This window comes from Lissotriton vulgaris, chromosome 1_1 (genome assembly GCF_964263255.1).
Source record: "Lissotriton vulgaris chromosome 1_1, aLisVul1.2, whole genome shotgun sequence".
NCBI classification, from domain to species: Eukaryota; Metazoa; Chordata; class Amphibia; order Caudata; family Salamandridae; genus Lissotriton; species Lissotriton vulgaris.
This window is the reverse complement of record NC_141685.1, coordinates 1,400,066,225-1,400,079,717: the sequence shown is the minus strand read 5'-3', so window position 1 is coordinate 1,400,079,717 and position 13,493 is coordinate 1,400,066,225. Positions and strand designations below refer to the sequence as shown.

The 13,493-nt window shown below is 43.1% G+C and overlaps 1 protein-coding gene across 2 annotated transcripts in view; it reads left to right on the top strand.

The window, feature by feature from the left end:
- The window catches only part of SRPK2 (SRSF protein kinase 2), a 760,208-nt gene that overhangs the window by 420,385 nt on the left and 326,330 nt on the right, over positions 1 to 13,493 (top strand). The gene's annotated exons all lie outside the window — the stretch shown is intronic.

The window sequence follows — 13,493 nt, the reverse complement described above, 5'->3', positions numbered from 1 at the left end:
GTAGTCTAACTCCCCATTACCTATGGGTAAGTGTCATTATTCTGCCTGTCTTGGTGAAGAGCTGGACAGCATCCCTCGCATGAGGTAAACAGGAATCAGCTGGGCTGGAATTCCTACATGGGTCAATGTTTCAGTGCCAGCAAAATGCTCCTCTGTCTAAACAAAGGATCGATGCGGTATATATAATATCATCCATGTTACCATGCCAAAGTCCTAGTTGAGCCGCTATTGTTTATTCTATTATGATAACTCTGTCACCAAGCGGCCAAAACAAATAACCCCTTGCATGATAGTCCTTGTACAGGATGTTCAAGGTGTTTTGAGAGGGTGCCTACGAAGTGGCATTGTAAGCAAACCGAGTTAGAAGAATATTATCCTGTATTTGCATGCACTTAAATGTGTGTTGAATGTCATTGTGTAAAACGATGTTTCTACCCGGGCCCAATGTAACCACGTGACAGTGGAAGTTGATAAATAGATCTGTCTGGCATGGTGCCAACTGCAGCTTTTCTCTTTTAGCCAGTCGGGCAGTGACACGACAACAACTGAGCAGGACAGAAGTTGCAGTCTTGTACTTGTTATACTTCATTTAGTACAGCTATGGCTGTGGTGGAAGAATTTCAGAAGTAGCTTAGGATGGGAAACAAGGCAAGCAGAAGGTAAGCAGGTTGGATTAGGGGGCCACAAGCGGGAAGTGTGTTAGGCTAGCTCAAGCTACTCTGTTAACGTGGCAGAGGCGATTATTTAACCAGCATTAGGTTACCAAGTTCTAACTTCTTATGTTAGGAAGCCGTGGCAGCAGGGTTAAGGGACAGCCATACTTGTTGAAGGTTTAGAAGTTGAATGTTGAATAGGGTTAAGCTTGTAGCCAAAATACTGCAGTTTCTCTGGTGTTAGAAAATGCCTTTCTTTATTGTGCCCCCCACCCCCGAGGAGTTAAGAAGTGGTTAATCATGTAGAGAATGAAGGGCAGGCCCAGTAATTTGCATACAGTCCATCATTGATTGTTTTTGTTAAATTCATTATGCCCTTTCCTGATCTCAAAGATGTCTTGCGCGTTTCCTTTTGTAAATAAAAAACATTTTGAGTTGCACATTTTCAATGGAGATAGTGGATTAGGGGATTAGGATATTAGGGTATATTCCCCATTCTGCTCTCACAGGAGAGATGAACAAGCATTTGCAATGCAATAGGTCTCGCATTATTTAAGTTTGAGCTATTAGCATTGTAAATGGCAATTGTTTTTTGCTTTGTGCTATAGTTATTTTTTTACATAAAAAGCTATATATAAAATATGTTTTATTAAAGTTATTTATGCAGTATCTAAATTTTGTTTGCATAAAAGAGTACAATAATATCTTAGTAAAAAAGTCAAATATTTTAATGGTAATTCACCAAATGTTCATTTATGTGTTGGTTTTGAAAATAGCTAAATTAATAGCTTTGTCATTTACAATGCCAATAGTTATAACTTTCGCAAATGTGACACCTATAGCATTTGTAATGCAACATTTGTATTTACGTGACTTAGATGTATTGATATTACAAATAACAATGGCTTTTAATTTTTTTTAATACTTAATAAAAGTGATTGTAATTTATAATGGCAATAGCTTAAACTTTTGTAAATAACTTTTGTGAAGATTATGTTCAGTGTATTTTATTGTAACGAAATCCAAGAACAGAAGTGAAATATTAACATCTTTTTGTGACATTTGTAATAAAGCTTGAAACATTGAGAGAACATATTTGTGCTGTGGTGGTGCTGAGTGATGCTGTGGTGCTGCTGAATGGGGCTGTGGTGGTGCTGAATGGGGCTGTGGTGATGCTGAGTGATGCTGTGGTGGTGCTGAGTGGTGCTATGGTGGTGCTGTGGTGGTGCTGTGGTGGTGCTGAGTGATGCTGTGGTGGTGCTGAGTGGTGCTGTGGTGGTTCTGAGTGGTGCTGTGGTGGTTCTGAGTGATAATGTGGTGGTGCTGAGTGACTGTACTCACTGTCACTCTGCACTCACTGTCACTCTGCACTCACTGTCACTCTGCACGCACTCTGCACTCACTGTCACTCTGCACGCACTCTGCACTCACTGTCACTGCACGCACTCTGCACTCACTGTCACTCTGCACTCACTGTCACTCTGCACGCACTCTGCACTCTGCACGCACTCTGCACTCACTGTTTATGCACGCACTCTGCACTCACTGTCACTCTGCACTCACTGTCACTCTGCACTCACTGTCACTCTGCACTCACTGTCACTCTGCACTCACTGTCACTCTGCACTCACTGTCACTCCGCACTCACTGTCACTCCGCACTCACTGTCACTCTGCACTCACTCTGCACTCACTCTGCACTCACTGTCACTCTGCACTCACTGTCACTCTGCACTCACTGTCACTCCGCACTCACTGTCACTCCGCACTCACTGTCACTCTGCACTCACTCTGCACTCACTGTCACTCTGCACGCACTCTGCACTCACTGTCACTCTGCACGCACTCTGCACTCACTGTCACTCTGCACACACTCTGCACTCACTGTCACTCTGCACGCACTCTGCACTCACTGTCACTCTGCACTCACTGTCACTCTGCACGCACTGTCACTCTGCACGCACTGTCACTCCGCACTCACTGTCACTCTGCACGCACTCTGCACTAACTGTCACTCTGCACGCACTGTCACTCCGCACTCACTGTCACTCTGCACGCACTCTGCACTCACTGTCACTCTGCACGCACTCTGCACTCACTGTCACTCTGCACTCACTGTCACTCTGCACTCACTGTCACTCTGCACTCACTGTCACTCTGCACGCACTGTCACTCTGCACTCACTGTCACTCTGCACTCACTGTCACTCTGCACGCACTCTGCACTCACTGTCACTCTGCACGCACTCTGCACTCACTGTCACTCTGCACGCACTCTGCACTCACTGTCACTCTGCACGCACTCTGCACTCACTGTTTCTGCACGCACTCTGCACTCACTGTCACTCTGCACTCACTGTCACTCTGCACTCACTGTCACTCTGCACTCACTGTCACTCTGCACTCACCCTGCACTCACTGTCACTCTGCACGCACCCTGCACTCACTGTCACTCTGCACGCACTCTGCACTCACTGTTTCTGCACGCACTCTGCACTCACTGTCACTCTGCACTCACTGTCACTCTGCACTCACTGTCACTCTGCACTCACTGTCACTCTGCACTCACTGTCACTGCACTCACTCTGCACTCACTGTCACTCTGCACTCACTCTGCATTCACTGTCACTCTGCACGCACTCTGCACTCACCCTGCACTCACTGTCACTCTGCACGCACTCTGCACTCACTGTCACTCTGCACGCACTCTGCACTCACTGTTTCTGAACGCACTCTGCACTCACTGTCACTCTGCACTCACTGTCACTCTGCACTCACTGTCACTCTGCACTCACTGTCACTCTGCACTCACTGTCACTCTGCACGCACTCTGCACTCTGCACACACTCTGCACTCACTGTTTCTGCACGCACTCTGCACTCACTGTCACTCTGCACTCACTGTCACTCTGCACTCACTGTCACTCTGCACTCACTGTCACTCCGCACTCACTGTCACTCCGCACTCACTGTCACTCTGCACTCACTCTGCACTCACTCTGCACTCACTGTTACTCTGCACGCACTCTGCACTCACTGTCACTCTGCACGCACTCTGCACTCACACATGCAACAGTAATGTAAAGCTCTCAATGGACCTTAATCGGAGCGCGTTTCTGATTTAAAAGGCTGGCATGAAATAAATTAAGCGCATGTAAATTAGAAAGGAAAAAAAAACGAAAAAGCTATTAATATTGGGATAGAGTTTACGACATGCAGAAACCACACAGATTAAAGATGCAATCTGGCTGGGGACAAATGCCCACAGGCAAGACAGCAAACTAGAGAGCGCTAGAGTAAGAGTCTTCAAGGAACAAGAGCGGACGCACCGTAATCTCTTGGTGCTCACAGCTGCTTGGAAACTGTAATCAACGAACACGGGGAAATTCTCCGCATCACTGCCTGTAATTCTCTCCCAGCCTTCCACCAGCCCATCCTCTATGCACGTATGCTCATGTTACGCTTAATAAAATATTGACCTTCTATTCAATAAAAAGTGGTGCTATGTCCTTTATACAGCCACTCCATGTAGGCTCTGCGTCCCCACGCTCCAAGAGAAGCAAGGCACAAAATGTGCACTGCATTCAGAAATAATTTTTTTTTAAACATGCCCTAGCTGCGTAGTTGAGGTTCATTTCCGTCATAATGAAAACAAAAAACCCAACATGAAGATAAATCCTTCAGAAAGAATAACCTTAGCAATTGTGTGCAAATGGTGTGTGATAATTAATAGGAAATGTAATATAATATTAGGAGTGTGCGATATTTGCGTAAATTCTTTTGCAAAAAATACATGGAATTCTTCAATAAGTACACGAAATAACAAAAAAACATCGGTCCAGCATTTGGCAGCTGTTTTGCCATGTACATCCTCGCATTCATTCTTGGATACAAGGACATATTTTGCACTAAGAAAAAGTCGCAAAATCACGCGTGCACGAACAGCATCTGCACACGTTCTCTTTGCAAACCTTGTTTCCTGTGTTTATGCCATGGGATATTGACCCGAACAGAAGCTTCTTTACTTGATCTGGTCACGGTGTAATCACGTAATTGCCATGATTTCATCACAAATGTAAAGCAAATGCCAGAAATTAACTGAGATTACACTGTGTAACAGAAATTTCACCAGGACATACATAAAACCACAGAATTAGCGATAGCATCATAAGCGTGTCCTTTCACTGCAATTGCTTAATCCTCTGCATGTACACGGAAATCATTTGTCAAATATCAGGAAATGTAATCAAATAATGGAACAAAACAATTAAATGGAAAGGATAGCAAGGGTTATGAAAACATGTTCTTTGCTCACATAGATTGATTATGCACTCAGCTGTCTGTTGTACGTGCACCACAATATGCTTACAACGTGTGCAGTCTCCGAAGCTGTACGTCGTTACCGAAAGCACAGTGACAGTCCAGTATGCAAATAAACACAGTGCTAGGTGCTTGTGTGCTGACAAAATGGCCGTCTCTTCATCGCGGGCGCACTCTGGAAGTCAGGCAGCCTTTGTTTGGACGTGGGCGGGGCTCGTCAAAGAAACAGGAAGTAACTGCCGAGGAGGACGTCCGAAACATGCAGGCTTCACGCTGAAGTCCCGGGGCGCTTCAGAGAGACCGGGCGAAAGAGCGAGGGCAGACTGCATGGTAACAGAGGCAACACGGGGCTCCCGAGTGGTGAGGAGACCCCTGCGGCGTGCCAAAAGACGGCCCAGGAACCTGCACACCGAGCCGGTAAGTGAGAGCTTGCAGGCGGGGCGGGGCGGGGGGATTGTCTGTGCGTGTACTCTCGTGTGTGGGCGGCGGCGGCTGGGGGGGCGGGGGCGGCGGCGGCTGGGGGGCGGCGGCGGCGGCGGGCGGGGGGGGGGGCCGCCTGGGGAGGTGTAGTGTGTGTCTGTATGTGTGCGCTAGTGTCTGCCTGCGTGTGCATGTGTTGTGAACAGCCTGCTCTGTGTGTGTGTGTGTAGGTGCGGCGGCGGCGGCGAAGGGGGGGGGAGGGAGGAGGTGTGGCTGTGACTGTGATGTGCGCGGCTGTGATGTGCGCATGCGTGAATGTTGACGCGCGTGCACGCAGCTCAATCCACGCTCGTCACAGTTTTGTGTCCCTCATTCCCCGGTGTCAGGCAGCTATAAGTCTCCGACCCTGGACGCATCCTTCGGATGCGAATTCCAGGGCGAGACCTAAAAAAGGACGTTGGTTTTGAGGTCACGAAGGCTGTGTTGTGCTAGTCAATCACACGCCAACAGTTAGGCTCCACTGTGTCTCCCTGATTTCTAGTTGCCCTTTACTCTGATGGGGTGCTGTGAGACTAGACTGACTTGTTTGAACATGTGTTGGAAGCTAATTAAGAGTTAGGTGTCACTTTTGTGCAGTGCAGTAGAAAGATAGAAGCAAAGTGTGTCTAAAAATAAGGCTAGCTACTCCTCAGGTGGACTACTAACCTTGAACTTCAATAATGTAGTTCAAAATGAGGAGACCATTGATACACAGTGCATTTACATTTTAGCAATTAAAGTGGATCTGTATTGAAACACCGCAGATGTTGGTGCGCTGATTTTAGTCAATGTCTGCTTAATTGATCATTTTGCTGGCGCAACGCATTTTTAAAAGTTTGAAAGACAGTCAGTATGCCAACAGCACAATGCAGAGTACGTAATCTGAGGCTCAACCCACTGTGGGGGGACTGTCCACAAGAAGGTGTGCTATTAGCTTATGATGTTCCTTTTGCTGACCGTGCAGAGGCCACAATTTCTAAGTAGTCTGCTATAATGTTAAAGCTTGTTGCCTCCTCTGTTTTGGCTTTACTTAATGCACATTATAAACCGATGCTTCTGCAGGTCAAACCTTTAGATTTGGGATGCAACTTTGCCTTTTTGACTATATTTTTGTTCCTGCTTGAGTTCTTGGGCTGTTTTTTAAAGACTGATTCTGCAATTCTAATTTACAGTGAAAGTGGAAATTGGTGTTTTCATGTTAACATTTCACAGAACTCCCTATCAATCCAAGCTAAAGCTCTACCCATTAGTATTAAATATCCTGCCATCTCACACCTACACTAGTACCTGGTTAGCTACATCTGTTAACTTGCTTTCAAATTTATATACATCATGTTGATGTATCTTTAATTGACTGCAATATAATACTATGGTACAATAAGTCCATAAAGGATGTGGTCTTTTGTCTAAGAGTTGAGGTGAAATAGTATTTTTACTGTTCACATAACTCTTTGTTAAAAAACAAAAAGTCTAATAACAGGATATAGTGTGACAAATTCTGTCAGAAAACTAGAAGACAATCAAGAAATAAAATTCTTTTTTGAATCTTCGTAGGCTTTTAATGATATTTTTACTTTTTAATATCAGTTTTTAGGTCTCGCCTGAGCCAGTGCATGCGCTGTCTGGCGAGACATTTAGTGATTGGGCTTTTAAAAGTCCAACCACAGCCTTTTCGGTGTCATGGAGCGTCTGGTTACGCGCACAGGCTCGAGCAGAGGCGCCATCTGGCTTTCCTCTCGCTCTCCCAGTGTGCGTGCGCACCACTTGTGTGTTTTTTCAAATTTAGTTTTTGCTCGCGTGCACACAATTCACGGTCAAAGCCGCACGTCTTGCTTGCTGCGCGGCCAATGCTTGTACTTCCTTTGTTACCTGTCTGGTAACGCCACTTCAAAAACACAAGACCGCCCTCCTGTGCCAACAGCCTGCAGCCTGGCTCAACTTTCAGGGGGAGAGGAGGTGACTGCAAGACACTGGGATCTGCAGGTATGTGCACGATCCAATTTCTTCGGCAAAACCCATTTAACCTATTGAGCCCGACCCCTGTGGACTCTGATGTACCATTTTGAAATCTCTCCCCCTGCTACACTATGTCACCTCTAGCCCCCTGTCCCCAATATGTCTGTCTCTCTTGTGGCCGCCTCCTCCATGCCTTCTCTTTATCACTGGCACCCTGCTGCCCTGTGACTCATCTGCCCCATTTGACTCCTGTGCTAAGCCTCCTCCTGAAACTTATTGTGGCCCTCCTTCTCCTCGTGATTCTTCCGGACCCCTTCCGCTGTGGCTCCAGGCCCCATCCCGCACACCATGCGGCCCTAGCTGTGCCACAGCTGGGGAACAGGTTGTCTGGTGTCAGAGAGAGCAGCACTTTCAAATTGGAGTCTGCGCTCTCTGGCTGCAAAGACCTTCCTGTTCGGAGATGTGGTGCTGCTGAAGACTCAGGCAGGTAAAAAACCGTGGTCCCGATTCACAAAGATAAAGTGAGACAAAAGTCTCATTTTACGACTTACGGTATTCATAAAGGGCATTTACTGCACGCAAATGTCCTTTGTGGATATTGAAAGTCATAATTTTAGACTTTCGTCTAACTTTATCTTTGTGAATCGGGCACTGTGACTTTGCAGAATCTCCAGCAGCGAAAGAACACAGTCACATTTTCTGAATGCTGCTAAAATATAGACAATTGTGCTCTTTTCTCCAAAATAAGTCAACCCAGACCACAAAATCTTGGGGTGTAGAACCGAGTTAAAGTAGTTGGCATATGAAACCCAGGCCAGAGTGGGGCTTTATGGTCTTGAATGGCGCCCCATGTATGCCGTCCTTCTCTAGTGGGGCGACTCTATCTTTGTTGGCTGATACGATCTTGGTAGCAGTGGCAGCCTGTGTTTATCATCACTGTCACAGAGCAGGCATGTTTCCCTCTTCACTGCATTGGTTGATTGGCCAACTGACCTTGAGCCGCTTAAGTTCTACCATCATCTTATGTGGCTGGATCCTCTGCTACATTCCATGGGTCCAGATGCTGTGCACGCATACATCATGTGCCCCTGTCACATGAAAGTATGAACTATGTGGAAATAAATAAAATCATATGGGGCAGCCCCGTGTTCTTTCTACATATGTAGGAAGAGGTGTGGCGCAGCGGCCAGGGTGTCTGACTCTGGAACCCGGGCTCATGGTTCGATCCCTGGCACCAGCAGCAGATCAGCCCAGCACCATGTGACTCTGGGCAATAGCTTGCTTAATCTTCCTGAGGGCCCCCAGTGCCTTGACACCTTCGGGTAATTGTTCGCGCTTTATAAATAATGGACATTTACATTTACATATGCACACCTGCAAAGGAAGTTCACTGCCATCTTAGATGCCACAATCTGCCTCACAGATCCAGCTGGAATGCTGACCGATAACGATAAGGTGATACATAGTCATGGATGACACAAAATAAACAAGCATTGGCATGGCCAATTGGTCTTGCCTTTGGGACCTTATAAGTTTTTTGCTATGCAACAGTTGTTGTTGCACCAAGGATATTGTGCTGCATAACTAAATACTTATAAGGTCCCAAAAGCGAGACCTATTGGCTATGCCAATGCTTTTTCCTTTTATCATGCACTTACACAGTGCTTTCTTTATTCAGATTTATATTTCTTGTTCAGTGTAACTTATTTGTTGTATTATATCTGTTTTTTGGGGGGTTGACACCCGAAATAAACGTTTGATTGATTGATTGATTGAATTAAGCAATAGGACTATACATGCTAAGAAAGAAGGTGACCACTGATTATCAAATAGTTTAAAATTTCTTATGAAAAGTTATACTTGACAAAACATTTAATTATTATAACAAATGTTGGTCCTTATTGCCAGCGGTCATTGCTTCCCAAGACTCTAGGAAATTCTGAGAGTTGGTAAGCCAAGATTCTAATAATCATCACCCTTTACTTTCTAATGTAATTTCGTAAGAATCTTGGATAGCTTATGTAGGAGAAGTGTTTGACCGAGTCAGAACAGCACTCTGATCCCTGATTTTGTCAGGAATCATTTAATAGTTACTTTATTTCCCTTGGAACCAGTATAAATTACTGCCCGTTTCTTGAAGTAAACAAAAGCAGCAGGTCTGGGTAATCTCCCATCCTCAATTCTTAAATAAAAGATAGACTGGTGAGCAAATATGTTTCTTTAATTTTTTCCTTAGTAAAATCAAGCTGGATCTTTTTCTGTGAGTTTGAAATGTGCTGTAATTAAACCCATTCACAAAAAAGATTAGTCTGCCACCCGAAATGCTATAGATTAATCTGCTTGATTGATATTGGAGCAGTTGTCTATGCTAAAACAATTTTAATCTCTCTAAAAGATTGGATCAATGAGTATAACTTGATTGAAAAACAGGGTGCTTTTAGAAAAGGATATTTAACTGAGACCACTTATGTAGTCTCTGGGTTAATGTTCTAAAACCATTGGACAAGTGGGACATCTTTTTTGTTGCTTTTTTTTTATTTTAGAGCTACGTATGATCTAGTTGATAGGGAGGGTCCATGGCAGAATCTCAAAGAAGTGGCCATGCCTACTTTCAGTCTTAAGGGTACTTTGTTCATCAAACTGGACCCAGTTTTAAATTGACTCGAATGGTACTCTTATATTTGAATTTTTATTATTTATACAGATTCATATAGCGCGAACTTGACCCGAAGGTATCAGAGCACTTTACATGAGCACCAGTTGCATTACAGACGGATACATTCATTTGTAGGTACGGGGAGGTTAAGTGATTTGCCCAGAAACACAGGATGTTTGATCCTCCCGCCAGACTCGAACCTTGTTCCCCAGCTTCAAGGTCGGACACTCTAGCTGTTAAGCCATATCTTCTCCACATGTGGCTAAACATGACTTGTAAATTCCCAGTGAGAATTAACCTAATGCAGGGCTCCATGTTACCCCCCCTCACTTTGTTCCTACTATATTTGGTTGACCTATCTAGGACTTTGGAGATCATCTTCTCCTCCTCGAAGGTGGATGGCATACGTGTTCCTTGTTTTTTATATCAAGGTGATTTAGTCATTATGGACAGTACTTCAACTGGCCTTCTGAGAAAGCGATCAATCTTTTATAAGTTCTGTAAAACTTTTCTTACAGTAAACATGGATGAAACTAAATTCTTAGCTTACGGTCTAAGTATGGAAACTTGTCTTGTACTTTGGTAGAAAGTAAAGTTTATGAGGTGGGATTTTATAAATATTTGTACTGATCATTCATAAATCTCTACCCACCAAGACCATACAGCAACACAGTCTCTTGTGTGCAAAAGAGATCTGCAAAAATGTAATAGGAAATTATGGTGGGCACTCTCAATTTACGTTAATTTGCTCCTTTTAACGTAAAGGGTCCCCTCAAGTATTATGCAGTGCAGAACTCTTAACATTGAATCTTAAAACCACCTATGATTCTCAGGGTTGTGGAATACCTAGAGCCTGACGCCCAGGACATATTCTTTGGGGTCAAGGACAACAAGCTTTCATGTCTTAATTTGTCCTTGGGACAAATAGGTCCAACCCCCTGCAGCACAAACCCTTTGGCTGCCAGTTTACAGTGCCACATTATTGATCATAGAAGGGCATTGTCTGCAGTTATGATAATATTTCTGTCCATAGGTTAAAGTTGTTCGAACATGTATTTATGGTTTATTAACGCAGAGCCTTCATTATTAGGGTGAACACTCTAAGCAAATGTTGTGCACTTGGACTGCATTATTGACCATGGTTACAGTATAAAAATGTGTACACCCGTTTGCAGAGTTTAACAGTATAAGGCTGCGTATAATGCTCCTGGAATGCTCTCTGATTATTTGCAAATATTTGCAGAAGCTTGAAAGAAAGATTGATAATTCTTTGCTTTCACAATAAAATATTCACAAAAAATGCAGTTAGGAAAAAAATGTTTTGCTAAACTACTATGAAAATTTAGGTGCCATTTCTTAGAAGCATAATTTAGTAAAATGGCTTAATGCATGCTAGAATGTCCCAAAAAATATTCATAATAGAAAATCAGTGTAACCCGTTTCAACAAGATTATGGGAAGCATGAAAATAAACAAGCATTGGCAAAGCCAGTAGGTCTGACTTGGGTGGTCAGTCTTTTGGTTATGTCGGTGTGTGTCTTGTTTTGACATGGTTTTTGTAAATATTATTGTTGTGGGTGGTGCCGGGCCCTCACCATTATAACAAAGATGGGAAAAAATATTTTTGGGTTTAAAAAAACACACATTGCCACAGCAGTCCCTAGCACTGAACAAATTGACTGTGTGCTAATATGCTTCTTGTGAAAAGAGCAGAATGCGGTCACCGAATCCTACCGATACATAGAGGGGTAGAATTTTAATACAAAACAAAAGGCCTTGGTTAACACCTACCCTAGTGAGGGGCCCAATTCTTAAAGAAAGCCACAAAAATGAACCCATGATATGTCCTTGCATTAGTGCATATTTATAGCATCCATAAATGCACACGTTTTTTTCCAAAGTAGGCCCGGAAATCGTACTCCTAGAAAATATTTATGAACTGCATTTTAGCACAAGCAAATATGCATGTGTAGATTTGTTCATGCGAAAATCTGTTAAGCGTTTACAAGTTCTTTCCTTCTGCCCTTGTCAAGAGTAAATTTCCAACCTTTCTCACTAAGGGAAAAGATTCGAGAACATTTGGTGAAAACCCTAAAACATGCAAGTTAGTAGGCTTGCACAGACTTAAAATGGCAGTCCAACCCTGGAACTACTGCTTACTGCTACTTCAAGCCAGAGTATGTAGATTTGTGGAAAGGTGGCAAAATAATGGAATTGCTAATATTTAAACCTTACTTTATTATGAGCTTTTGCATAATCAGAGAGGCTATTATCAGAGTTCTTACATAATGGGATTGTTGCCATAATTTGTTGTTGCACTACACGGCACAAAAGAGACTAGTGGATATTTTTACCGGAAAAGTAGATTTATGAAGTAGCCTGTCCCATGGACAATTAGATATTTTGTTAAATTCTACACCCCTGATTCTGTAGAGAGCCATTACCTGAAACGTCTCTACTTCCTCCCATCAAACTCTATGATTAGACTTGAAATGAGACTAACTTCATGACAAAACTTAGCATCTGTTGAAATCTTGAGATACTTGCATATCCTTTCACAACCAACTCAAAATAAAATGTGTTTCGTATTGGAAGGAATTCAGTTGAAGTAAACGAGGTTGAGCCTCTTCAACACACCCAGACAAGACAAAAAATGCCAGGATTTGCAGAACTCTGAGAACTTATAGGTCTTTTTAAATATTTCACAATCTGAATTGAAATCTCTTGCCTTTTGTGTTGTATTCCAAAGAGATTATACATATTTGGAATATAACATTGGCCTAACTGTTACAATCTTTGTAAAGTACAAGTATAAACTTCACTATCTCTTAGAGACTTAGACCTTCCAAACCAGTCAATGAGATGCAAACTTTTCAGACCTCAAATTTAAGTGAATCCCTTCTGGTTAATTCCGGTAGGGTTTGCAAATTAAGCTCAAACTAGAGCAAATATTGGTGTAGTTTTAAGGTGATATATACTAATTGCAAATATTTTATAGTATTGTATGTTACTCTTAAGTATATGTTGTTGGGTTGTAAAGTCGGTTATAAAATATGGCCAAGTGAACTGAGAGACCTTTAAATCTGTTACTGGACATGAGGTATTTTGATGTGTCGGTTAGCCTGGGTTGTTTTTAATTGCTATATGCGATATTAATGGTGTTCTAAAATTTGACTAGATAGTTTCATGCTAAAGTTGATTTTATAGTTTCATGCTTAAGTTGATTTTATAATTTCCAAAAGTTTTCATTATGGGCATTGATTGTGGTTTGATGTACTATGGTCTAATTAAACATATTGTGAACGGAATTGAAGTACATGCCATTGGAGATCTGTATTACTGCTCAGTGACTGCATTTAATAAGTTGCTTTGCAATGGAATATGTTTTGTGGCTCAGCCAGAGCACTGCATTTCTTCACAGTTCTTATTATACGGCCAGGGCGGAGTGACGAA